This window comes from Nomia melanderi, chromosome 4 (genome assembly GCF_051020985.1).
Source record: "Nomia melanderi isolate GNS246 chromosome 4, iyNomMela1, whole genome shotgun sequence".
In the NCBI taxonomy this organism is placed as follows: Eukaryota; Metazoa; Arthropoda; class Insecta; order Hymenoptera; family Halictidae; genus Nomia; species Nomia melanderi.
The window spans coordinates 9,009,766-9,035,633 of NC_135002.1; the positions used below are offsets into that span (position 1 = coordinate 9,009,766).

Here is a 25,868-nt window from a genome sequence, read left to right on the forward strand (position 1 = left end):
AACGAGAACGCGACTAGACATCGAAAACGCACTTCGCCACCCCCTGGCCCCCGAAACTCGACGAAATTGATCTAACTTGAACGCCTGGAGACGCGAGTCACATTTTAACAGGTCCTGAAAAGGAGAATATCATGCACAGACACACCGATAAACTCTCACAGAGGACCTCGAGCGGGCTCGTCGGGAAGAGGAGGGAAAAAGAGAGGGGAAAAAAAGAGGAACACGGAGAGAATAAAAGTATACGCAACGAAGACGTCTACCGGCGTCTCCTCCCGTCGGAAATCCTGGATCTTCGATCGAGTCAGGCAGACGATACGTCCGGACGGCTGAGCGAAAGAGGGAGCAACCGAGAAAGAAAGATAGAGAGAACCAGATAGACAGGGAGGAAAAGAGAGAGAGGAAGAGTAGAGGCATAGAGAGAGCCTACCCTTCGGAGAGGAAAGTTTACCGGAAAAATATCCGGGAAGTTGCAAGGCAGAAGCGGCGACTCGCGCCTCTTCCCCCACCGCGGGTGCACGGTGTCTTAGCGGAGTCGTTCTCAGCTTCTGCGCTGTCGCCGAAGCGCTGTCTTTGGCCGGCCGTGTCCACGCGTTACGGTGGGGGCAGCGGTCGCTGGCTGGCAGGGAGAGCGGCGCGCCGAGCTCTCCCACCAAGCAGAGACAGCGCAGCATCCCAGACTTCGCTAGGCCACGCCCAGTCGCATCAATAAGGCACGCCCATTCACCCCCACCAGTTGGACAGCGCAGCTGCCGCCGCGCTGAGAGCTTGGAGGGGCGCGTGTGCACAGCTCGGTGTGGAGGTGAGGCAGAATAGTGGGGATCGTCCGGACACGGAGCACACTGTGGGGTACCCGGCGCGGTGGAGGGGTGGAAGCGGCTGGCCGCGGAGGGGCGGGGAAGCGAGCAGTTCGGCAGCGCGACCCGACGTGGGCACTTCGCTGTCCGGTCTTTCCTTCATTAAAATATTATTCTGTGCGTAGAGAGAGAGAGAGCCTGCGGTGTGCCCGGCGAGCCTTCGCCGCCGTTTTCCACGCAACGAGCAACGCACTGTCGCCACCCCCTCGTCACGGGTCCCGGGCATCGGTTTGCGTTTTACCGAGGGGTTGGACGCACGGACGTGGACGTCGGTTCTCCTCTGTTGTTCCTTTTCTTTCCTTTTTTCCGTTCGTTCTATTCACGGCTTTTTTTTACTCTCATATATCCCTCTGCCGGCCCCGGGCTGCCCGCCACACGCTTCGCCGCCAAGGATTATCAACGAGTTGTTCGCGGTCCCGGCGTATACCAAGGAAACGGTGATCTAAAACGGAGATATACACCCGGTGCTTATGCCTCACTAGTGCGCGCGCGATACTTACTCCATTACACTTCTCTGGACTCGTCTGGTGTCCTCCAAGTCTGGCCTCTGTGACGTGATCGTTCGCCACGGAACTCGTGCCTGGAACAAGCTCCGAAACCTGCCTGCCTGCTGCCTGCCTGCCTACATACCTGCCAAGACCTGACTGACTGACTGACTGACTGACTGGTTGACTGACTGGTTGACTGACTGACTGACTGACTGACTGACTGACTGACCAGCTGCACCTCGATCCCGGCAACACTATTGGAGCTCTCGAAGAATTGGTTGCTCCCGTCACCCGGCTCAAACATCCGAATAGAAGATCGCTGCTGGACCGAGAACACCAGGACACCACGAATGATCCAGCTCCGCCATCGGCGTAGACAAAACTCGTATACGCCGCACGCCGTCTTGGACAACCAGTGTCGAAGTGTCGGAACACGCGTCAGTTTAAATGGATAGTTGAACAACCGGTGGTGTCGGGATATCTATCTCTCGGATTCTCGGGGGTGGTCGTTTTCGTTCTACCGGCTAGCCGGCTGCGCGGGCTCGGACTGTGTGTTGTGCTACCGGAAACCGGGAGTATAGAATCCCTCGTTTCGCCCGAACGCCGCGAATTTTACTCGCGGTGCTACCCTGCGAGCCGATCGAGTTCCTCGAGTCCCCGCCTCCCGCTCGGCCTGATGGTGCGCGAAGTAAAGCGCGGCTAAAAAGTGTTCGGGACCTCTTTGATCGCTGGTTGTTCCATTGCCGAGGAAAAAAAAAGATAAAAGAAGTTTTGATTGTATCGTGATTGCAAGAGTACAGTGCTTCGAGAGGGTAACAGTGCAACTGCTGGTTAGAGGAAACTGGCAGTACGCGGGATATGAACCCAGGTACGTGCTACTCTTCGTACGTTTCGCATCAGATAAGTGCTACGGTTCGACGTGTCTGCCCGATAACAAGTGACAGGATTAAAGTGGTCCGCCTAGGATAAGTTCCTCTTGTTCGCGCGACGATCTCGATCCCGATTCGCGGTTCACACTGGACGCCGGTGTTCTGGGAGGACGAAAGTCCCTCTGTGATATGTGACACACGGGAATGTTGGAAACGCGAAATGTGAGGCAACCCCCTAGATCAAACCGTGACGATGGTGTATCGCGGCAGGGTCTTCGCGGATGAATCGATGTGGTGCAAAAGTTTGCGATTGTTACGTAACGTCCGGCCGATAATGAAAAATTGCAACGGAGTTTGTATGTCGGATACCGTACGCGGAGATGTTTCAGTGACGACACTCGTTGGAATTGCGAATATGGTCGATCGGACCTCGGAAATTGTCCCGCTCGTACGTGAAATTCGTTCCCCTATTCCGTGGATTAGGACGCTTTCGTTGTGGAACGATTTATTCATCTCGCTTTCCTCCATGGTTCATGAATCACCCGGTTTCAGTTGAGAACACGTTGATTTACTCTCTTAATTCAACAAGCATCGTGAATAACGAGGGCTCCTCGTTGAGAGTTCGAAATCTGTTCGATACGCTGAGAAAGCAGCGTGTCTGGTTCCTCACAGAGGTTTTTCACTGAGAAATTTCTGTCACGTTCAAGTTTTGTGTTCTGCTCCGATGTGTTAGCGCATTCAAATGAACAGAATGTGATTATCTATGGTTATATTAGAACACACAGAAATGTGTTTAGGAATACTCGAAGGATAAGCGAATTTAGAGGAATGTAAATAGATGTTCGGTGTCAGATTTACCGGAAACCTGCACAATCGTTCATTTTCACGAGACTCGAAACCTTGGTTACAAAAGTATAATGTTTCAACGATTTATTCAAATTGTTCACTCGACCAACATCTTTATTTCTCAGATATTATTAAGAACTTCCACTTTCAATTACAGAAAATTCTGCTAACGTGTTCTCCACTGAGAAATCACTGTCAAACGAACCCCCAAATTCTACTCAATTCATACACCATCCCGTGCATTCGTCTTAAAATTGAAATCAAATGAATTCCATATTCTACAATTCCATTAGAATACACAAAACTTAGATGCATGCACCAATTTAAAAAATCAAGACACCTACTTCCAAGTCCAGGAATGAAACGTTCGAATCGTTCGTTTCCCCCTTCGAAATATTTTCAAAATTCATTGGACTCGCTATCGTTATCGAGATCTAGTCGCGGTTCCTATTGCAGAGAAGATTCCACGGTTCTGCGAGGGGCCCGTCAACGGGGCACGAGCTGGTTGGTTGCCCGGTTCGCGTTGAAATTTTAACCGGTTCCCGTCGTCGTTACGAGCTGTTGTCGCAAACGTTCGTGCTTTGGAGGTGCGTGCAGCCGAGCATCGGGGCCGGGAACGCAGTGGAAACGCGTGCGACACGCCAGATTTCGATTCGTGTGCAGATAAGGGAACCGGTATTAGGGGCCCTCTCGAGACGCCGAGGCGCGATACACCGTCGCGATTTAGATATCCAAGCCTTTTGTTTACCAACACCGGTTCACGCGAAGACGGCGCCCAGCGTGGACGACGCCCGATTAAGATCCGCGAAAAAATCTGAGGAACGCCGAGTGCCCCGATATTATCGGATCCGTCTGTCAGAACGCGTGCAACGTCAACCGCCTCGAGTGTGTTCCCTCGAGTATTACTCGAGTGGAATCGCGATACATACACACGTCCATGATTGCTCTCCGCGACCGATTTTTCAGGTACTCCGCGTATTGTACGGGATATTTTGATCCGTTCCCCGACCCTGAATGGTGAAAATCGTCTGACGCGTGTGTTCGAGGATTCCGAAGGTTTTTCGAGGTGGCAGACTAGTCAGTTGTTTACGGAGAACAGTGCTAGCAAAGAGTTGTCGAAGTAATCGTGTCTTCTTCCCGCGATTCTGTGAGAGAAACGGAGTAGTAAGAGAGCTGGGATGTTTTCGAAGTTCTTAGTTGAGAGGTTGTTTAGGAAGACTGGAACTTTGGTTGTGTAGCAGTGACTGAAAGAGTAGTATCAGAGGGCACGTTATTTTCTATTAGAAAACAAATAGAATGTGTAGAAGAAAGGCACCGTATATTCTTGTCAGATTTTTCTATTGTATTGAAGCGAATTTCTTAGGTGTTTCATTTGCAAGATTTATAATGCCGTATATTTAGTGGAAAATATTGACTGCTTGTCAAGGAACATTAACAAGAGTACGCGTACCCGTACTCGGACGAGACAGATTTGCATGCGACAACGAAAAAACCATTTTCAAGAATTCATTACTTCGTAACAAGCAGCATTGTTGTAAACTCTCATAACGGTGCATATAAAATGCACGCATAAACAACCAGTGTCTAATATTCGATTCTATCGAAACCTAAATCTCCAACGAACAAATGTTAGTCTACGTTCTGAAATAATTTTTGCGGGAAGAATCATTTCTAACTCGCCTGTATCGCATTTTCCATCACATTCCGCACAATTTTCTAATTACCTTCGCTGAGAAGCCACATCGATTTCCACCGTGGAAATTATTCGACGAAAAGGAACTAGGGTCGACAGTTCATCGCAGTCCTCTGAGAATCTTCGGCAATTGTTCGGTTATTCCTCGCGGTATCCATCAAGGAGCCGCGCAGCGGAGATCCAAAGGTCACCGTGTTCGTAGATCCCGGGAACGAATTATCCGTTCCGGGAGGCCATTGTTAGGCAGCCGGTTTACCGGGAAGCGTTGTCGCGTTTTCCATAAACAGCGAATAATTTGGTGTAGCTTTTCGCCAAAAGCGTTGTTAGCCGATCCTCTTTCTCCCCGCTGGGATGTACGTTCGTTTCCCGACGTCCCCTTGCCGGAAAACAGCGAAAGGGGAGAACAAGACGAAGAAGAAGGAATCTGTTCGCGTATAGCGGGCTCCGGTTGACCTCGGTCTGAAAAGTCAAGCCGTGAAAAATCTCTGGGACATCGCGCGGGAATTTATTTCTCTAAATCGTACGGGAAGTTAATTAATCGTAAATAATCGCAGTCGGTGCCTCTCCTTAGCGGAGAGCTTTCTCAAGCGGGGCCGTGTTCGCCGGTGGTGCGTGCGCAATTAATTAAACTCCGTTGGAGTTTGCATCCGCGGAGAGCTTTCTCGAAAAACAATTTACCATTGGGGTCAACGGTATCGCGTTGCCGATGTTTTCTCGTGCGTGCGCGCGCGCGCGCGCGCGCCAGCGAGCGCATGCCCGGCCTTTATTCGTCGCCCACGAACGAACCAACGCGCCTTCCACCCGGCGACTAATTAACCGCGATTGATATACGCCCGGACCCCGCTCGCGCCTGCGTTAGAAAGTCTAATTGCTTAGACCGCTCGGCAATGGGGAATGTTATGAACGAATCTCGAAATTTATCGTAAACGGGAAACCGACCCCGGTGCCGGCACCTATGTACGTTGGCTGTCCGTTGTAACGTTAAAACACGTAATCGCGATTTACCGATTCTCACGGAGGTTTCTGTCGTGTACGCGCAACTTTTTCGGAGCGGGACGATCGTTTGAAAAGAAATATTGTGTAATGTATGATATTTAACGAGTTCGAAGATTTACCCTTTTCCTTTGCCGAGAGGGTACATCGTTGATGAGGTTTTCCTTTGAAGTATGAAATGTTTGGAACTATTGACAACTGCAGGAAAAGTTCTGAGATGTTCTAATTTAGATTGCTGCACCGTTTGTAATGATGGAAAAATGATTTTGCGTGTCTTACAATTTTTTTCCTTAGTGGAAGAAATCATTACTGGTTGTTACACAAACTGAATTTTTTAGGATTAATTGACAAGTATAGGAATTATATGGAAGCTTAATAATTCAATAAACGTTTCTGCTAGGTGTAGGAGAATATTAACCTTTCGCGGTGCGAACTGTTCTCGGTCTTTCACTCTAAAACTTGCATAAACATAATTTAAGTCTGCTATGTCTTCATATGTCAGTTTACTAATTTATTTATAACATTTAGCTGGGACTGAAATTACTCTTACGTAATGTGTAACTGTAACATGATTCAGTATGATATAAATCAATTACGTAAGTGTAAATCATGGTATTAATAGGAATAAAATTGAATTCCGACTATGCCTCGACATAGAACCGAAAAGAATTACATAACGCTATGTTTAACTTAATTGAAACATTTTTTATTCTAGAATTTAGTCGACGCTATATGTCATAAGTGCATGAATATATGTGGCGAAGGATCTACATCGTATTTAATCGTTACAGGCATCGTTCTATCTTACGTTCATGAATGTTCAACCTTTACTTAAACAATTTACGCTTCCATTGAATACACAGTTTTCGTGTGTGCTGGAAAATTATCAACAATAAAATAACAGTTGTCAGTCTGATCAAGAAAAAGATCGCGAGACGAGGGTTTAACTTGTAAATTAAGGGTTAGTAACGGCCAGCTAGACTTGCACGTCTCACCAACGTCCAACGAGCGCATGAAACTGGTAATGGACTGCGATAGAAAAAGAAGGGAAACGTCATCACACCGCATCACTGGAATTTTTCTCGAAGCGATCGACTAATCAGCAATATTGCTGCAATTTGTTTATTTCCAAAAAAGGGGCAGGCAGGGGCAATCCCCGAGGGTTAATTAATCACAAACTAACGTATACACAAATAAGCCGATTTTCCTCTTGAAGCTGCTTTCTCGATCGCTGCTCGCTCATTCGCCCGTTTCGCAAACTAATTAGACCGATTAACTGCATGCGCCTAGCTTTTCGTTCCATTCGGACGGGGACCAACGTACGAATGATTTCGTAAGTCGGTTAATTAAAGAAACACCGTTCACCGACTCGTTAATATTCGCCCATTGCACAGCGGATTATAAAAAAAACAAACTCTGCCAGATCGAGCGGGCAAAAAATATGCTTCCGCTAAATAACAATTCATGCGATGAAGATCTTTGAGGAGTATTCCGTCTGGTTTCCGATTCTCGCGTATAAATTACGCCATCCTTTTATTCAGTCGCCGATACTGCTAGAAAAATCCATTCCATTTATTATTTCAATAGTATAAAACGCGAACACGAGGATCTATTTCATTCATTAACGATAAGAACTTTTACGGGATATAAATCCACGCGTCTAATTACAACAGTTCCCCGGAACCGTCCGAGTTAAGTGAAATATTTGAGGCGACATGCTGTTATGCCAGAACGTCGTAAAATTTATTTAACGAAACAGAAACTGAAAAGCGGAGACTTATCGCGGCGATAACTCTCCTCTCCCGGGGCCCCGACAATTTGAATAGAAATTAATTTCCCGCGGCCGGACAAAGAGTCTCGCGATCGTCCTTATACGACCAACGTATCAATATTAAATTTTATTAGGGACATTAGGCTTTCCCGCGTAACCGTGATCGAAAATATACACGTGTAAACGAACGATCCCCGGACACGTCTCCGGTGTCCCGCGCGACGAGCCCTCAGGTTCAACGTACACTCGCGATCTCGCTGGAAATATCGTCGAGATGCGTTTAACAGTTCTCAGTGCTTCGCGCGATAAATCATTAGCGATTGGTAGAAGGAATATCGCTCGATATAATATATTATCGTCACTCGGCCCATAATTCAGGCTCGCGGAAGAACAGTCGACGCTGCGCAATTAAAATAGTAATAATTTATTATCTAGTTTCGCAACGACTCGTGTTTACTCGCGAGCGTCGACCGCAGCAGGAATATGTTCGCGGGTATTTATATAGTAATTGAATGAAAAGAGCGACATCGAAAATTTCTTTTGCCGCGAGAAACGGAGGGCCCTTCGTTATCGACGGGGCTACGCGAGTATTCATCGTGACGAGGTCCGAATCCGACGGACGCCGCGCATTGAAATCACCGTTCACGGGCCACCAACGGAGCCGGAAATGGATGGATCCCCGTCCCGTCGAAAACGAAAATGCCCGTCGGCGTGGCCAGTTGCCGCCTTTCGTTGATTATCGAGGTGAAATCTCGCGGGCTGCGTGTTTAATTCATCCGGCGGGCACGCGTGAATAATTTTGTCAACGTTAACCTGTCCCGAAGGCGTCAAAATCCCAGATTCCGATGGTTTTCCGTCGAATAACCCACGGCTCGTCACAACGAACGATAATATATGTTTCCAGGCGTGCACGGATATCGCATACATGATTTCATAACGTTTCCATTCAATGAAGACGCGTCTCGTTTTTTCTTTCTACCGGTTCCGATTACATCTGGTCGGCCCGATAAATATTTAACAGCGTAAAATCCAAAATAACGCCGTCTTCGCGTGTATTCTGTTACACTTGATGGTTTCTAATTGATTTAAAATATTTCGAAAGCTCTCGGCTGGACTCGAAGAGACACGGGAAGAATGGCTAGGAATTTTGGGACATTATTGTAAATCAGTTACACGCGAAAAAAGGACCGCTATTTATTTAATGTTAGTAATTTACATTACCGGGATGCTAATGGAATTTTTGCATCTGCATATTTCTTGCGAGGTGTCTAGTCGGTCCGAGGATGTCGCGCGATTGTTTTACGAAAACGATCGTCGTTCGCGCGAACAAATATTACGTTAGACTAATTATTTCGCGGAGGAAATGTATACGCGACGAGAAGACTTAAAGTAATATCCATGAAAATTGTAAAGAATCAATTTGCAATATCTAAATCCTGTCGTTGAAAAGTGCTTCTCGGAGTTAATAGGAGAGAGATTGTGGCCGAGGTGGATCGTTAATTACGACGTGTCACCATGATACGAGGTTTCGCGCGAAGTACACGGGTTCCTTAGCGAGGACCTTCGGTTTGAACCAAATCCGAAATTAGTCGAGCTATGTGTTTCCGACGACTCGAAATGTAATCCAGTTATCTCGGGTGATCAGGATCCATTAAAACGGCCCTGACTACTTTCTCTATCTGAAACGATCGACCGTTTAATGGACACCCCGAGTGCCGGGTTTCGGGCCGGTTTTCGATTTGCGCCGATTCAATTAAAAACGAGGGTGTTCATTCTTCGGCTCGCATTTACCGTGGACGGCGTTAATTGACGTGACGACCGTGGTCATCGGTTGGAAATAAGCGAAAAAGAAACAAACGGCGCTCAGACCGGTGTAGGTAGACTGGTAAAAAGATTTCCCAGGTGTTAGTGGAATGTTGTCGAGTTAAAAATTTACGATCAACGCGGATTTTTTTGTTCGTTCCGCGAGAACACGTCGTTCGTCCCGAAATCGTTGCGAACCATCTTGAAATCGGCTTCGATAAAATTACTACCGCGTGTTCGATCTCGTGACGTTAAAATGAACATTTTTGTTCTTTGAAGTGACGAAATTAATTATGATATCGTCGATTGACGGTTAATACTGCGTACAACGGATCGTTCGGTCCTATGTCCGAGTTATCTATTTATAAATAGAAGTATCAAGGAATAATTTTGCGTGCAATTCTTAGACAATTTAAAGAATCTTTCTTTTACCTGTTAATTTGAATGTTCGAAACTGAGTTCACTCTTTATCTTACGGTTTGGGTTATTTTGTAGTTAATAATTTCGCAGTAAGAAAATAAATCGCATCGAATATTCACAATCGCAATGCAGATTCTTCTTTCGATTCGCGTGAGCCGAGCAATATTCGTGCTTATTAAATTCAATTTAAAATCTTCATCCGAAGTCCGGCTCGATATTATGAAATGGTTAAAATCGCGGTATTGATGACGCTTGATATTTCGTATGTATTCACACGATGTGATTATCTTCGAGTTTTTCTCCGCCACTTAAAAAAAAAACGCGGCGAGAGCATTCGAGGACACGAGCAGATCGTAAATTTTTAACATCTCTGATTAAACTTCGAAGCGCGGCAGAACTCGAGGTGGGTGGCCAAGATGTTCGAGACGTTACAACTCTTATATCATTGGTCATTACCGGCCGAAAAGACTTTCGTTTTGCATTTCTAGCCGACTCGCGACCACCGTAAATCTCCGTTTTGAGATATATCTCTCACCCCTCTGGCAACCAGCTAAATTGAAATATCGTGAATTTGCGTAGAAATTGACATACGATTCTGCATGTTATTAATACATCTTCGGAACGCAAAAAGAATTTCACTTGCAAACATCAACTACCACAAACTCTCCTCCATTTCTTCTTCGTTTACAATCATTATTCTCAACCTGATCTATCTCTAAAGAAAACATGTTACTCACAAAAATGCTGAATCACTTTAAAAAAATCATTTATCCTCCCGTGTCGAATAGCGACTAATAAAATTGCTGTTCTAAAGACGTTCGTTTATTTCGAACACAATTCAATTTCCAAGAATCCAGCATGACGCCGATGGTATTCCAAGAGAGAGCTGCATCGAAATGGTGAACAATGCTCGCGGCGCTTTACCGCGGGCAAACGCGAAGGTTCACTTTTCTGTTTCGAATAAAAGGCAAACGCAGCTCGCGTTTATGCAGATTATCGGTGAATTGCCGATTCGCTTCCGTTTAAATCGTCTGCGACGTGGCTCGTGTCGGTACCCCTTTAAAAATCGTCCAGTATCGGCAGACGCGGCCCGACCGGGGAGTGGAGAGAAGTGCTCTTCCGCGAACGAATATTTACTGCCGACGATATTGTACATCGAACGACCTTCCCCGCTAATAAGCACAATTTGTGATGAAGGGTTGACTCGACTGTTGATTAAGAATTCCTGTTTCGTGCTAGCCCCCGCTTCTCGTTGCCTTTCGCTCGGTGGTCCCCCAAAGCACCCTACTCCGATATTCATAAAGAACAGAGGCCCGGGTCCTCCCTTTTCCCCCGTTACGGCGGATTTGCATGAAACTCCCAGAAATAAGCGCGATTGATCAACTAGCGTGAGTTAGTTTCGCGTGGTTGTGGACGCACCGTAAACGTTTACGTCCGATTATTTCCTGTCCGCGACGTCGATATGCCTTTGGTTCCGTTGGACCTTCACCACCCTCGGTTCACCCCCATTCGGCCGGCCCCCGGGGTTCTTATCTGTTCCGTTCTTCTTCTTCGTCTTTCACCTTTTCTTTTTTTCTTTCCTTTGTCTCTAAAATCCAGCTACCACGGCGTGCGACATTTGCATAACACCGTTAAACCCCAGACAATCGTTCCTCCTCCTTCTACCCCTTACTCGCCGCCGCAACCCCCCTCCGAGACAAGCTCGTCTCGCTTTTAATAAGCGCTTTTACTTTATTCCCGATTACCAATTCTTATTTCGTGTCTGGCCTCGGTTTTCCTGAACGGCACACGAGCCACCCCTGATCATGTATTCATAAAGGTCCCAGGATCTTTCTTTCTTTCTCTCACTCTTCCCCTTCCTTTCTCCCCCTTTCTCTCTCTCTCTCTCTCTCTCTCTCTCTCGCTCTCTCTCTTTCTCTCCCTCTTTCTATCTTTCGTTCGATGTACCTCGGTATCGTTTGATTTGCATGAAAGTCGCGCAGAATCTTCGAGGAGTGAAGGAGAGGAAGCCGCAAGGCGAGGAATACGCACGAGCCGGCGTGCCCTTCGCCGCGATTACAATGGGAATAGATCTACGATCCAGGGGATCCACGTTTTAACGCCTTTACGCGCGCGCAAACTCCGACCGAGCGCGCAACCCAATGTCACGTATTATCATAAAGCATTGACGCAACACGTGCCGGGCATGTGTCCGATTCGCCGGCACGTTTTGACGCGTTTCTGCATCCCGAATGGGATTTCGACGGCTACGGTGCTCGAAAGTGCTCGCCGAGACACCATTTTGTTCGGATCGCAGTCTTTATTCGACGACCGGGGGTTGTTCCTCTGTCGTTTCGAGTGACTGACGCGAAAACTTGCGACGTGTTCGTTTTGTCGTGCACGTTATTGTTAGGTCGCGAACCATCGGGATTTTATTTCGGGTTGAATTAGATTACTGATTTGTTGTGCTCCGCCTTAACTGTTGTGACAGAACTCTTTCATGTTCCAATTCGGGTCCTTGACATCCGGTTACTCCAAGCTAATTCTTAGCAATCTCTAATTCACAAATTTATAAATATCCAAATATTCGAACGAAGGAACATTTCAACGGAGATAAAATATTAAAGAAACAAAATATGAGTTATCCATTACGTCGCGTATGTCGAATGGAAGATGGTCAGACATAATTATTCAACGTTCCATTCCACTTGTTCTAAATTATACCTTGAATCAGAAGTTATGAACGGTGTGTCTCAGTGCGATACGTTTCACTGCGAATCAGAATGTCGTGCTTCTGAGAAGTCGCCTAAAACTCGCGGTCGCGACAAGACGGGGCTCACAAAAGGCCTGTCGCGTTCGCAGCGGTTGAGCCCCGAATTCAGTATTTATAAATTTATGCGGGAATTAAGAATAATCGGGATAAATGATTCTGCGTGGATTGCGGTTGAAGGATGTAGATTTCGAGCGGGGTAACGACCGAAAAGAAATTCCCAATACACCGGGAGGCATCTATCTAACCAGTTTTCAAGATCTCCCCGCGTTGCTCGAAATCTACCTGGAATAAGCAGCGCGTTCTTTACGATATCTCCATGAGTGTCCGTGTTACTGGACAACGAGGGAGAGCCATGAATATGACTGAGACCCAGTATTAGATGCCTTTATGTCGGCACAATGCCGTTTATTATCATAATCTATTATCGCGGCTTACGTGAACGTGCTTCGACTGGTCAGTTACTAACGCGAATCCGGGGTTGCAGCCAATACAACTCGAATCCTTTCACGCTCGTTACTTGATGGTCCTTCAGGGATTGTCCTTGAATATCTTCTCCCTGGATATATTTATATATATAAATATTTATGTGTATATGTATGTATATACATATATTTTGTTTTTAATCTTCCAAATCGAGCTGTCTTTATCGGTCTACTTTAAAACCTCGAAGCCTTGCAAAGCAACTCCATGAATTTTTCGCTATACATTGATCGCCCACGAATTTTGCTGCTCCAAAATCCGTGTAATTTCTGTGGGATCCACGTTCGCCCGAGGAAATTTCAATTTTCCTACAGGCCGAAGATGTGTTACGTTATTTCACTGTTCTAATTGCCAAGTTCTGTGATCGGATTGTGATTTATTGACAGCAGTGAAAAGGTACAATTTAATATTCAGATCAGTTGCGGGTTTCAGGTTGTACTCTGAACGTAATAACATATTATTTAGGTGTAAAAGGCTATATTAGTATGCGTTTTCGAAGTAGTTGCCGAGTATTGCGTCGAAGTAAAAAAAATCGGATTTCTCGATAGTAATTATCGAGCTGAAGAAAATGTCAGTCAGGCGTGATAAGAAATTTTCTTACTTAACATTCGTACATTTGAAATTGCCATGGTTTAAGGCGTAATGATACATTCTTCTTAAACGACGCGACTAAAGCCAATCGCGAGATGTGCCATTTCATGGTTCTCTTTGTCGCGATGTTACATTCGAGTGTCTTTAATTCCGACATTTCCTTCTGTTCCGCCGGCATTGTGTGTCAGTGTTGTAAAGGAAGTACGTTTGTTTAACAATTCGTGTTTGGCTTGATTGTAAATCCGTATAATCTGGTTGGGTCTTATGCGCTCCGCGCGTAATATTCGTCCGGGCTGATGCTAGGAATTAATTATTCGTAACAAGTCTTAACGAGCTTCCTTTATCCGTCAATATAAACTAAAAACCTCAGTAGTGGCGTTCTCCGAATACAGGCGTGTATTCAGCGTTCATTTGATTAATATAAATCAGTCGCGCAGCCGTGCTGTTAATGGCTCAAGTCAGATGTATAAGTGCTGGAATTAAATACCGCTTAGCATTCTTTGGATCGGCCACATGAACGATTATACTCTTATCTTGCTCTTGAGCATTCATCAAGAGGCAACGCTCGACACACGCGACGAGTGCTCGCGGACGAATTGCGGTTTTTGCGCGGCATTATCATTAATATACCATGATTTCGCGCATTTCCCGAGCCAACTTTCATGACGGATTAACGATCATTTTTCCATTAATTTAGAAAGACGCTAATCGCGCTTAGAGTAATTCATATAAAATTACGAACGCGTTTCTATGGCATTTTCGAATGTTTCTTTCTATAAATTCCTTTCTATATTCAAAACACACATTGATATTTGTTAGTTAAACGAAAAGACGGTTAAACTGAACAAGAAATTTCATTGGCTGGTTATTAACTCGTTATTAAATGTAACGAAATATGATATAATAGACTTCTATTGTGGAAATATAATAGGCTTCTAAAACTGGGATAATATCATCGTATAAAACTGCAGTGCTGCCTCCGTTACTTCTCGCTTGCCTCCGTAACGTCTCGTTTCTAACGTAACCGTCCCGCGGCAATGCTCGATAGGCCTTCGAGACAAAAAAAGAAGCGTCGCGAGTCAGCCAATGAAAACAAAGAAGAAACAACCTTCGCTACTCTTAAGCGTTCCGACGAACTTCCCGAGTTTCGCGAAATTATGGGGGACTACCGTATACCAGTTATTCGAAATCGCCAAATTTGGAGTTGTTGCGGCAAATTAGCGATACGTACCTTTCACGGTGCGTATCTCATGCAAACACGCTCATTAATACGAAAGCTCATTGTAGTGCGGCAAGGACGGCTACACGGTGAAGGAGACGGCGTACTACTTTGTTCAGAAATTTCCGCGACAACCCGTTTACAAAAAACGGCGAAACAGAATATCCAGTTGTTTCGCTCCGTTACGTTGGTACATCTGTCGCGTTGATGTCCGTACGTTCACGAAATAAGATCTGTCGAGCAGATTGCGCGCAGCAGATGTTCACGCGAAACGAGATTTGATCGTTCACCGATTTCCATCATGCGCGAACGCTAACGCGGCTTAAACTTCGATATTTCTCCGTAGAATTTTGCCAAAAAACTTCAACTTCAGCCCGCGAACATTGTGTTCCCACAGATCAAGCAACGCGCGACTTTTTCCCGTTGCCGGGACTGTAACTTTCACTAGGGACACGCCGTTTTGTGTCGACCAGATCGGCGCAAAACACAAACTTCTTCGGAAAAATAGTTGACACGAGTGCGTTCCACTGGGAAATTTAAACAGAATCTCTGCCTCGCTAAGTCGAACTCTTGAAATATCCATTCTCCACTTTTCTACCGAATAACATTTATTCGTGGTTTTTCCGAGTAAACTGAGACACACTCATCCAATTCCATCCAATATCAATAATTCCAACTGAAATAAAGGAAAACTATGAAGCGTTCACATGGAGCAAAGCCCCAAACAAAAATCAATTAACGAAACAATTTCAACCGAAGATTACTATCCCCGGCTAAATAATTCGTGTCTTCCGGAATCCATTAGAGCGACGCGTTCCGCCGAGATCGTTCCGATTCATTCGAAGGATCAGTGGGGGCTCGACGCGGGCCTGTTAGAAAAGGGTCCATCGATTTGATTCATTGTGTGTCCCTTCACGAAGGTGTTTATGTTATTTGATAATTACCGCGAGCGGTCGTGCGAGAACCCACTCAGGGAATGGCGGTCATTAGTGGCTTAATTATATCTTGGCGGCGATTATTCCGGCATTTCTACGTATGTACGCACACAGAAGCGACCAGTACACCGACACCTCGTCGCTTGCACCTATATACGGATGGGTATGGGTAACGCGACGTTCGAGGGGTGAGGTGGGACGGACGAGTTGCGCGCGCGCGCGCGCGTGTGTATGTATCTACTGCCTGTGCGTGCGTGAAGGGGCGCGGAGGGGAGGGAGGCGAATACGAGCATGGTAGACTTTAAAGGCCATCCTTGGACGGACCCTCGTAAAAACGCACTTTGTTGCCTCCTTAAATCCTGATAATTCCACGCTTCGGCTCTACCCGCCGATTACGGCGTAATCGCGTTTCGGCGGGCTTCCCGCCGAGAGCGAGAAGACCTTTTTTCGTTACGAAACGACTGCGTCTCATTCGGATTAATCGCGACGCTTTTGTCTCAACGGCGTCGCGACGGGGACGACTCCTGTCACGCGTCGTACGCGCGCGACCCAATCGATAAGTATCGAATTTCTCGGCCAGCGAACGGAATTCCACGGGGCGAACGGAAGGGAAAAACGGGGCGGTCGCGTCGGCTCAATTTGGCGCGATGGTCCCGGCCGACCGTGGGCTTTTCGAATTTTTCGCGCGGCTTCGACGCGCGCATGGCCCGCGCGTTTCACCCGAGTGTCAGTTTTGCGACTGAACTTAATGATCGCTGTTCATGCGGTGGTCTACTGTTTAGTTTCTTTTGTTGATGTTTTTGCTAGCGGTTTTGATGGATATTCAGTTCTGTTAGGTTTCGTACGAATGGTACTTTGAATGTTCCTGCGGAGCATAAATGTTGATAGGAAGGTTTGAAAGTTTGTTGTGCTGTCGCTTGCGATGGGAGATAATGGTGTATGTTGTTGTGTAGATATAATATTGTGAACTGTATCTTTTAGCGTCCGAGAATCTTGTTTTATCTCTACTCTGAGATATTTGCAGTGCTGATAAATGTTTTGCCTTTGTTTTCTCGAACGATTTCAATGAAACTTGACTTTATCGTAAAATAATGATCGTGCCGTGGCGATAAAGAACGCTCGCGTGAAATTGATTTGAATGACCGCCGCTCGCAGCGCCTCGCTGTGCAAAATTACAATTCGCCGATTGTTAATAACGGCTTACACCCTGCGAAACCGACAGGTAGCCTCAAGAATTCAGTTAAACGAAGAAAGAAACGGATACCGTGATTTAATCCTCGTGGAAAGTCGTCCTCATGCTGCGATTTGCATTTGTAAACGCGGCTTAAGTCACGACAACACGTTTTCCGGGTTCAACCGGTTGTGATCGTCCTTTTTGTTGCATTATTAGGTACCTATTGTGAATTAATATCTGAACCGAAGCCCGGCGAAACGCTCGGACGGAAGGGGAAGAATTTAATAAGTTTAAACGTAAGACGACGCGAAATAAAAAGAATAATGTTATTGTGGTGTTTCATCATGGAGGATACTCAACGCGATCCGACACTAAAAGGAATACGATTCATCAAACTAGTCGAGATTAAATTAATTACAATGAAACACGAGATTGCAGCGATTAAAAGTTTAACGTGAAGTTTCCCCTCGATGTAACATAGTAATTATCCTGCCAATAATAACCATACAGTCCCTATATCCGAAAAATGTTCTACTACATGCCGACAAATAAAACTGCTACCGAGGAATTTCGTTACGCATGGAAATTATTCGCAATTACGTACGTCGGCGTTCCGTAATTTGAAGAATGCGATAATTTACGTTTTTTTTTCCGCCGAGGAGCAAAAAGCGTACGTTCCGAATAAAGCACCGCTACGATGGAGTCCGGAATTTTCGGTATAAATGTGATACAGATAATTGCAAAATAAGATTTCCCCCGTCGTTCCGTCATTAACGTAATTATATTTTACCCCTCTGAATTATAGTGATCCTGATGGAATAGACGCAACGAAAACGATCCCGAGGCGGTCTCTCAATCATTTTAATTGTATCTTTTGAATTCTCCTGTAATCTTTATGGGTCGTGTTAGCCGCGCATGTGAAAAAATTAAAGGGAGGACAGCAGGGTTGCCCGGGTCGAATTTAATTGTGCCGATTCCCGATAGGAGTGTGAAAGCTGACTTAACAACGGTCGCAATACCGCTGGCAGCTTCGCCGTCGATCGTACTCTCGGTTTAACGTGTCTCCGCTGCCCACATTCGTTTCGTTAACACCTTTCATGGTTACGATTTCAACGAATACCTAAACTCTCAGCGAATCATTTCTTGGAAACTATTTATAAAATCTCAGAAAGTATCTCATCGACTTTCATCGGTTCTATGTGTTGCAAATGAAATAAAAACGTACGTGAAAGTCGTTCGATCTTCCTTGCGGAAAATTTGAAATGTTGGTCGGTATAAATATGCGACGCGGGTCGCGAGCGTGTTGAGCAATCCCGGATCGACGGGACGATTCAATGTTGCGCGTGTAACGAAAATCGGTGCTCGAAGTAAATATCTATTGGCGCGTCTCGTTGAATCGTTGATCGTCCGCCGCGAAAAATTGAAACGACGGGCGAGCCCGAGGAGCGAACGGATTCCGAATCGAAGCTCGCGAACGATTTCGTGGAATTTCGCTCGGTGGAACGGCATCCTCGGACGTGTGACGGTTAACCGGCAAAACAGATTCGCATTCCTGACACTCCGCGACACATAAACTGCAATTTGCGGATCGTTTCAGGTGTTCGCCCGCAGCCGGCTCTTCCATTTTCTTTTTCTTGCCAAAAGTCGGTGCTGCCCGCACGCGATACCTATAGATTCCTAGCCGCGGCGATTTACGAAGCCGGACGATCCGTTCTTGCGCTGTCGCGGGACTTACTGAACCGTCGCACGTCGCGGATTCGCGGTATCACGTTTGCCAAAGGTGTTTCGATTTAATTAGGTTTCGAAAATGTACATGAATCAATAAGCCTTAATTGAAACGAAATCTCGTTTAAGAACATTCCGATTTTATTATAAATCCTATTAATCTACGCGCAATATCAAAATATTCACGTAAATACTTCATTATTACAATACATCACAGCCCGTCAATGAATCTTCGCAACAATCCAGTAAAAAGTATTCCGTTACCGACGAATTCACGCGCCGAAAACCTATGCAAAACAGAAAGAAGCACGCATCGATCCGGAACGACCGGTTGAAACGTCTCAATAACCCTAATCTCTCCTCCGCGACACCTAACGTGAACGTCCAGCTTCGTACATCGATTTATCTCCAGAAGAAACATTCCCATCGAACGATACAAGTAACCCGAAACTCTGAAGCGTGTCTCGTTCCAGAAAATAAAGCAAATTAAGACACCGATTTCGTGAGGCGCGCGCGCGCGCACTTCCGGCACACATTAATCTTTTTCTAATCGTGAATCACGATCGATCGTGGTGCCGGTCCGATCGGGCGCGCCGGATTTTTCCCGGAGGGGTGTCCAGTTTGAAACAGTTTCGATGCCACCACCTAGAAATCTTGTGTGCCGGCGCCGCTATTAATAGACGAGCGTGCGGTTGGCGATGCGGACATTAATCGACGTGTCGTTATTCGTGCATACGCGCCGTGCCTGGCATGGAAAACAATATTTTACGCCGGGCGACAATAGTTGTCGCTCGGTCACACTCCGCGTCTCTGTCTTTCCCCCTCTTTCTTTCTCTGTCGGGCCCCGGGCATTCCCCGTTCCGCTCTGTCTCGATCCCACTCGCTCGATCTAGGCGGCCCCGGCTTATCTCCATCTCCGTTCACCTTTCCCTCCCGCCCTCCACGCACCTCGTTCTTCTGTTGCCCCCCTCCGCGGGTCACTTCTCTCGTTCACGAGCGCGTACACGGGGCCTTTCCTTCGGATGGGCCTGAAACTCTCCTCCGCTCTCATCGTCAGTCCCGTCATGGCAGAACGGACGGACGAAGTTACGAGCCACGTGTGTCCGTCGTCTCCTCCGCGGCGCGCACCGGTCCTCTCCTCTCCTAGCGGCGTGTCCACGTGTGCGCGTTGCACGCCGAGCGGACTCGGCCCATTTCAATGCCCGGCGAGTTCGTCTAATAAATGCCTTGTAATCTTGGATATCCGGAAGCCGGATACGAGCTATTTGTAAGAGTCGAAAGAGGGCGTGCTCTTTTTCACTCTTTCTGCCTGCGTCTCGGGCATCGTGCATCGAGATAATGTTTGATGGTTAGAGAGCGAAGTGGTTCGTTTGATTCGGTGCTTGAATTTGCTGAATTTTCGAAAATCGTGGGATTGGAAGGGTTGAATGGTTCTTCGCGTACGCCATTTATATCTTCCTGTCTGTATATGGAATTTCGATTCTCTTTTTTTCTGTTTCTGTCTCGGGGATCGAGAAATCCTTCGGACGCTTGACCCAAGAGGGCCTGCGCTTCGAGATGATTATGGCGTTCACAGGCCAAGCGACTAACTCCGCGTTTTGAATTTTTGCAAACTTTGGTACTAGGACGTGTAAATGGGTTTAAACGTGTGTAACTCGATCAAATTGTTCTGCTTTTTATCTTGCCGAATTAATCGGTCTGGCTAATGAGTGGTCGATTTGCGAAGTCACCGAGGCTTCTAATTGTAGTAGCAGGTTCTCCTGATTTATTGTGTTTATGAAGCCTTGAATGTAATATAGAATGTTAATAGACTTTGGAGGTTCGTGTAAATTTATGTTTCTATGGACAACTTTAAGGTGATTGAAATTAATCGAAACCTTCTTATCTCGAATGGTTTTGGTACATTGAAAATAGATTGAGCCTGAACTAAAAATGGAATGAAGTCTTCAACTTTTTTCTTCCGGAAATTTTTATGTGCGGCTGCGGACTTTGGTCGCTCCTTAATGGATTTAATCAACATACTTTTCTGAAATGTCACATATCTACATTTCGTTGTAACCGCGAAGTGACAATGCTTAAAGTCACGTTATAACCTTAAAAAACCTGAGAAAGTGGCTCGTTTTCTATTATTTATACCATTATACATTAGCAAAAATGCAACCTAAAAAAATTCAAATGTTTTGAACAGATATTCCATTAGCGCGAAGTTACTAACGCAAAACTCTCAGCGGCAATGCGAGAAAACACAATTCGATATTAATTATATTATACCTGGCAGTGATATTTCATTCGTCCGGAGATTTCAGTTAAATTGATTTTAACAATGTAAAAAGCAAAAAAATACGAAATGCAGTTTCATCCGTCACTCAATTCACGCATGGAGGAAGCGTACGTGTAGCGGTATAGGCCTAATCGAAATCGATCCCATTTGTTTGGCGAAGATGATCGAAGCTCCGGGCTTCAATGCTTTTGTCTCCTAATCTTTAATCCGCAATCAGGGTCCATTGTGCGTGGGCATCGAGATTGCAATACGCGCGCGGACGTGCTCGCGGATATACGCTAAGAAGGATTAAAATCATCAGAGAGAAAGAAAAAGATGTATTGGGGCTGATGGACACTGGGAGGGGAATAAAAGGGACAGGATCATGCAACGAACGACGGGAACACATATTCAAAGAAAGGATAAAGAGCTCTTATACGGTTTTTCTTAATAAATATTTTATCTTTTAATCAAACCCCGTATATTGCTTCCACATCCAATGAATACAAATTTATTTAATTAATAATCGATAGAAATAAAACGAAATCTAAAAGAGTATACATTAGAACCGAAACATTTCCACCGTCATTATTTCATCGAGTAATCAAATAAATCCTTACAATTCCTTGTAAAAATAAGATCACCAACGTGTACCGCGAGAGTTTTTGCAATGATATAGCAATTTAATGCTTAGAAACAGGTTACCGGCAAGGAATGTGGAATATCTCTGAAATAAAAGTTTCATTTTCTTTAAAAACGTAGTGATAAATGAAGACAACAGGGTTCAACCATTTATAGTGATTTATAGTTTCACGTTTCACTTCCATGGAACGAAACATCTCGATGCTCGCGTCGTGTAACTATAATTCCTGTATTTACTTTCACAAGGCGGAGGGTTTTTCTGCGACTCTGAATTATCGTGTGATCCTCGAACGATTCTTTGTCCGGGCGAAGACGAATCAACTCACGCCTGGCGAGACCGTCGATCGTGTAGGAGGAGGGGGAGAAAAGGATATTCAAATAAGTTGATTCGTTAGTCCCTCGGATTAATTTGCTACGACGGTATCGGATGTGCCCTCGCATTCATTAGGCGGACTGTTGCTATACTTCTTCGTAGTACGAGTCGTACATAGGGAGAGGGCTTGCGCTTCTACGGTTGTCCTGACGAGTTTTGTGGGTCTGCCATGTGGATCACGATGACTGCACGGCGACGACCCTATCGATTCACTCGCCTTGCACGTCCGAGATATAATTACAAGCACCGCGTCTCGTATATAGCTGACAATCGAACGAGCCTGAACGATTTAAAAAATTCTGAAAGTTACCGTTGAATCAGTTTTCGTTAAAATGGAACTAAAATTTTGATGCGCGTATCGGTTGAATTAGAATAATTCCCGATGAAACATTTTCATATCTTGCCTTAGTTACATTGAATAAACTTAATGCAGCGACGATTTTAAACTGAATTTCACTCTTTGCGACTCCTGATTCAACACAGAAAAATAATCTAAATTGAAATCAAATTTTACATTTCGTATATGGCATCAACAGATGAATTATTCTAATAAAATACTTCTGTCCCTTAATCTATGCAAAATGTTTCTTTATGTTGGTTAGTTTAAAATTATCGTTGATCTTTCATCAGAACGTAATAAACATTTATGATGAGAGTTATTGTCGAGCTCAATAAATAAATATGAATACTGTTTAATATTGGTGAGATTAATAACAAATCGACGCGTACATTTCTACGACAAAAGTATACATAGAAACAAAGATACATCTTTCAGTGGAACCGACACGAACAATCGATAAAAATACAAAATCAGACATGTAAATTGTAAAATTTTGTGAATTAATCGACAAGCAATCAATTTCACAATGACAAATAGTGAAGGAAGAAGAAACGGTCTTCAATCCCGCGCGGAGAGTTGTTTATTTTGCGTTTCGACGTTTTCGTCCGTTACCAAAGTAGGAAGGGACGCCCGAACGCAGCTTTGTCTCCCCGTTATCTGTATCTATAACATTTACGGCTTTGTTATTGGCACGGGGATAAAAATACTTGAAACGAACATCGCGGGTCGTGGCCCCGACGCGTTCGTTCGTAACAGGGTGAGAGATCAGATCGTGGATAAGATGTGTCCGACCAGGAGATAGCCATTCGTGGCCCCTTCCATGTCACAACTGGTCTGGCACGTTTTGCATTACGCTCGTTCCGCCAACCCCTCCAGCGATCGAGGTTCCGTGATTTTTCCGTCTTGCTAGGATTCACGTCGCGGACGACCTGTCGGGGTAATAGCGTAAACACGTAACTTTCGGCCTTTTAACGCGTTGATCGAACAATGAACTTCTTCAGCCGGTTAACACTGAACAACCGCACCAGTTTGCAATTTTCTTATTCCACGGTTATTGATATCTTGAAAGCTTTAATTATACGAAACGATTTGAAAAATAAATAGCGTTACTTCGATATTATAATCAATATACGAAGAAACCGAAAAGAATCTATTGTTACAATTCTTGTAAATTACATGTTAATCATGTTGAACCTTTGGTTGTCTAGTGTTAACTGGGGAATTTAGTTTTAAAAATTTTTGGGGCGTGTAATGAGATTACACTTGATATATGTTAGAATAGAAAATTGAATCAACACGAAACACAATTATATGTTTGTTTGAGAAAATAAAGAATCACTTGTTGAAAAGATTAGTATTATTTTAGACTTTAAGGTGACTAGTGTACTCGTCAAACATGTTTAATTGGTTAATGTTAGAAGATTATTTTAGAACTTCGGTTATCCGATTAAATTGGGCGATCAACAATCCGGACGAATGGAGACATGAGAAGTGATTTTTCAAAACATATTTGCATAATTCGATCGTATGTATTCCGCGGTACTATCTAAGAATCTGAGTTATTGAGTTTCAATTTGATTAAGAATCTATATAATCTAGATCACGGAAAATAGCGAATCAGTTAATCGAGGTTTTGCTGTTCCACGAATGTTCAATGTTTATTAAAGCAGTATTAAGCGATTACGTTATCACAGAATAAGATTAATGTATTTCACTTTTATAATGATTTTTAAAAGTTAAGACATCTGTGCTTCTAACTCGCGATTTGTATTACTCCAACAGATATATTGAAGACTTCATCGTATTATCATAACCAATTTTTCAGTTCAGAACTCACAATTGTCACACAAAATGTAAGATCTTTTGCAAGATTTAAACAAATGCATCGTCGATTTACTATATTCGTAATATTTCTATATCCTTCACGCTTAACTAGCAGTACACAAATCATTTGTAAAAATCCGATCAATAATAATACTCGCATAAGATTCTTAAACAGCAGAGCTAATAGATGCTCTTTTCTACCCAAAAACAGCTGAAATATTTTCATTTTCATCCGTGAGTTAAAGCTATTTCGTTCTATCTCGTCTTTATTAAAGGATTATGTAGGTCCCTGCTCCTTTTTATTTAAATATTCGACTGGTGAGACCGAAATGTTCGAATTTTTTTGTAACAACCTTGTCTGAAGACAGCGACCTCCGGTGCTGTGACTTAATGATGTAGCGTCAATTCGGTGTGGGCGCCGCTTACACTCTCTCCTGCTCTCTCTGCCCCGGTCCCGTATCGGCCCCTCTCTCTCTCTCCACCTTCCCACCTTTCTTACTCTCCCGTTACACCTCGCATATTTGGCGCGTGATGTCGCGACCAGATTGGTTCGACATGCTGTACGAATGTAAAGGTCGAAGCCGTGAACGAACTGTTCGTGAAGACGTCGGAGCGGATCCTTAAACCGACGATGAGATGGCGCAAATCGGAGCGGACGTACAATAGCACTTCCTTCGTTTAATGCCATCAGCGCAGGAACGATCGTTAGATCCAATTAAATCCTAATTTCGTGACGGCAACGTTGCGGCGTTGCGTCTCGAAGTAAATCGGGAGTTTTTGAAACAACACCGACGAACAGTTCTCCTTTGTTCCTCGTACGCTTGTAAAATTATTTTCACTCGCAGATTTAACGGAAATCGGTATTTAACGTTGAACGATGAACGCATGATTTTCTTCGGGAGTAATTTAGGAAAACGTAGGACAGATTTGAACTTGTGTTCATCACATTGGAGTTGTATAGTAATTTATTAGGTAATAGCGAAGGTTGTTGTTAAGCGTGTTTTAGGAATGCGAGAAGATTCTCTTCGTTTATCTGATAGAATTGCATAGTTTACGAAGTGAATTATTATTGCTACGTGTTTTATTAATTATCATTTGGTTGTAAGAGAGGGATATAAGATTGAGCAACTCCCAGAGTGCACGCATGCCCTTATTTCGTTTTACAATTACCGAGCGACGTTGAATTTATAACGGCGCGGTTTAATAATTGATATTACGTAAAACGGTAATATCGAGCAATTATTAATCGTTATATATACGGAAGCTTTTTTATTGATCCAAACAAATCGACCGGCTCCGTACCATTAATTATTTTGCTTTATCGACGAAGCCTTTGGCGGGACTGTCATGCGGACAAATCCAATGACATACCTAGTACCGTCTCAGCTCTCTGATATAAACTTTCATTTCAATGTCTCTATGAGCTTGTTCTGTTTCTCGTGGACCGTTACATAATCGAATTAAGAATCGTATTAGAGCAATGTTAATCAATTTTTGTGATCGTTTGAAAATTTCTGTGGCAACTTCTTAAAATTTTCTTAACAATTTTGTTTCTCGCAACGTTAATACCAACCTTTACGGACAATCATTTGTGACCAATGATTATCTTGTTTGAAAACAACAAATGAAAATTGAAATTAGAAATAAATTTCTTAGAAATTTACTTTAAATTCAATTGAAAAAGAATCTTGAGTATTATTCAAGAACATTATTATTGCGATATTATAAAATTTTAAAGACTCGTGCGCAAATGAGAAGCAAAGATAAACCAACGTCGATTGAAAAACATTATCATAATTTCACAACAAGATGTTCA

The 25,868-nt window shown here is 44.4% G+C and overlaps 1 protein-coding gene across 4 annotated transcripts in view; it reads left to right on the forward strand.

The window, feature by feature from the left end:
- Positions 1–917: 917 nt before the first annotated feature.
- zfh2 (Zn finger homeodomain 2) overlaps positions 918–25,868 on the forward strand; it is a 165,871-nt gene continuing 140,920 nt past the window's right edge. For all 4 annotated transcript variants that reach the window (XM_076367279.1, XM_076367280.1, XM_076367281.1 and 1 more), the window contains exon 1: positions 918–2,210. The gene's annotated coding sequence lies outside the window, so the exon portion shown is untranslated. The remainder of the gene's footprint in view (positions 2,211–25,868) is intronic.